At 33.7% G+C, this 3,016-nt stretch overlaps 1 non-coding gene across 1 annotated transcript; it reads right to left on the bottom strand.

Annotated features, from left to right (window-relative positions):
* Positions 1-2,583: 2,583 nt before the first annotated feature.
* LOC128281104 (small nucleolar RNA R71) lies at positions 2,584-2,690 on the bottom strand. Its single transcript, XR_008271319.1, has one exon. It is a non-coding gene; the product is annotated as a small nucleolar RNA R71 (small nucleolar RNA).
* Positions 2,691-3,016: the final 326 nt, after the last annotated feature.

Genomic DNA, 3,016 nt, shown 5'->3' with positions numbered 1-3,016 from the left:
AGTTCAACATCTAGTGGCAATTTTGGAAACACAAAAATTTACATACTTTTTCATACCCTTTTTAACTTAAATTCATACGAATTCCGTTAAATTCTTGTCGAAAAATAATTAATTGTCATAAAACAATTAAAGTGCACTTAAAATATGAACATGTTGAATTTTAGTTAATTTCATAATTATTTTTTATGAATTTTGGTTATTTTTGACAGATTTGCACAAAGGGAAAAAAATGGCTCGGCAGATAATACTAAAAGCACAAAACCGAGAAGCAATTTGAAGTATTGAGGCTATCTAAATTTCAGCCTAAAACGGTCCAAGATTATATGTATTTATTCATAATATAATTAATTTTAATTTATATCCAATTTAATTTGGGTTAATAAATTATGATTAATTAATTATGAAAAAAAAGTGGTCCGATTGAACCGAACTGAGTAAACCGACAGCCCAAAACCGTCCAAGTGCTGACCCAATTCAGATCATTAGCTGATTATTTAAGCTGCAAAGAATCCCTTGAAGACTTGTTCAAATTGCAGTTAAACCCCTCCACAATTGGTGGCTTTGTAGATTTGCCCCAAGCCATTTTTAGCAAAGTTGAAGCCAACAACTTTGCCACATAGGAGGCTAGCCAAGGGGTGGCTCTTTGGCTGCTATTTTTAGGAAATTTCAGCTGCCACATTTAGCTATAAAAACCTTGCTTGGCTGATCATTCAACACATCCCTCATTCACATCTCTTCCCTCATAATTCTTCTCTCCCCTTTCACTTTTTCTCTCATTTTTCCCATACAAAGTTCCTTGCTCTTTTGCCAATTTCTCCCCTTAAAAAAGGGTTTTTCTTCAGCCATTTTGGAGAAGCAATTGAGTGTTCATAGTAGCCTTGATGAGCGAGGACAACAAAGAAGAAAGAACGAAGCAACCTAGTCAAGCCATGGAAAAACACCGAATTTGATTCTTGTTCCCTATCTCTTTAATTTTTGTTGTTTTTGTGATGAAAATATCTATGAATATTTATGTTGTTGGAATGGTTAATTTAACCAGCTTAGCTTAAATTTATTTCGTGTTGGGTTAATTACATTTCATCCTCTTAAATTATTAAAGTTGTGTTTATGCTGTTATTGGCCTCGGTAAAATGCTTGATTAAGTAAAATCATGCCTAAGTTATTCTTGCATTATAATTGTGAGGGAACTAATGATTTAATTATTTAAATAAATTGAAATTTTAATTAATGGACACAGTACTTAATCAGTGCATGTTTATTCTTCTAAGGTAGTTGAAGGTTAAATTAGCATTGTATCTGGCGATACACTTGCCTTGCATAACATGCAAGATTATTGTGATTAAACTGTTTCAAGGTAAGGATACCTTGTTACCATACATAGTCTTTTATGTTCTCATTAGATTTAATTAATGTTTGAATTGACATAGGAATATGCAAGAGATTAGTTCAATTTAATAAGTATGTATGTGCAATAACATGCTTGCTTATTAGAATCTATTTATCGATTGAATTGACATTGGGATATGTTAAGAGATGAATGGGTTTGTGTAGGTGAATATGTTCATAACTTAACAAATTACCGAGTTGCCGTGAATTTATTCATAATAATATAAACATGAGTTTAATAATTCTAAGATAAGAAATGTAATTAATCTAACACAATTATATCATATTAATTAAAATCGTATTTTGAAATCATGCATTTGAGATTTATTTATTTAGTGTACTTAGTTTAAAATCTTAGTTTTTAATCACCCACTTCAAACAAAATATTTTTTTCACCAAAGTGTTTTAAATATTCATAAATAATTCTTTTCATAGTTCCTGTGGGTACGATAACTCGACATTTACTTGTCACTTTATTACTTGTTGCGATTGTGTACAGCTGCACATTTTCGTCGTTCCAAGTTTTTGGCGTCATTGCCAGGGACTGTTTTAGAAAGTCATTATTTGTGAATTTGTTAGTTTTGCATTTTGGTTTAATTTTCTGTTTAAATTTTAACTTAATTAATTTTTCTGTGATTATTTCAGGTGTTTATGAGTATTGACTGAATTATTGATTTACTCCCTGTAGACCCTGAGATAGAACGAACTTTTCGACAGTGAAGAAGACAAGCAAATCAGAGAAGGACCGAAGAGATGAACATCGAAAATCCAAATCAAGGAAACAAAGCAAACCTTGCTCAAAATCCTATCCTTATTGATGATGATAGGGATAGAGCTTTAAGACTGTATGCCATGCCAGTGTTTCATTATCTTAATCCGGGTATTAGAAGACCCGAAATTGAGGCACAACAGTTCAAGCTAAAGTCAGTCATGTTCCAGATGCTTCAGACAGTGGGCCAACTCAGTGGAATGCCTACTGGAGATCCTCACCTACACTTAAAACTGTTTATGGAGGTGAGCGATTCTTTCAAGTTAGCTGGAGTACCTGAAAATGCATTACGATTGAAGTTGTTCCCATATTCACTAAGGGACAGAGCTCGAGCCTGGTTGAATTCTTTGTCACCAAACTCAATTTCCACATGGCAAGAGTTAGCAGAAAGATTCCTTATGAAGTATTTCCCGGCTAGCAAGAATGTTAAGTTGAGGAACGAGATCACTGCCTTCCAACAAATGGATGATGAGTCCTTGTATGAGGCATGGGAAAGGTATAAAGAGTTATTACGAAAGTGCCCTCATTACAGAATCCCACATTGCATCCAACTGGAGACATTTTATAATGGTTTCAATGCTCACACGAGGATGGTAGTGGACGTTTTTGCTAATGGTTCTCTCCTTTCTAAGTCTTATAATGAGGCTTATAAAATTATTGAGAGGATTGCCAGTAACAACTATCAATGGCCAACCAATCGAGTAGCATCAGGAAGACGCATTGCTGGACTAATGAAGTAGACGCTCTTACTTCACTAGCATCTCAGGTATCCTCAATGTTAACAAATCTTACTATTAATGGGTCTAATAGTTTTGCAGCATGGCCACCAATCAATTTGAAAATGTAGCCTTTGTTTATTGT

This window comes from Gossypium arboreum, chromosome 9, assembly GCF_025698485.1.
Source record: "Gossypium arboreum isolate Shixiya-1 chromosome 9, ASM2569848v2, whole genome shotgun sequence".
Lineage (NCBI taxonomy): Eukaryota > Viridiplantae > Streptophyta > Magnoliopsida > Malvales > Malvaceae > Gossypium > Gossypium arboreum.
This window is presented reverse-complemented; position numbering and strand designations above follow the sequence as displayed.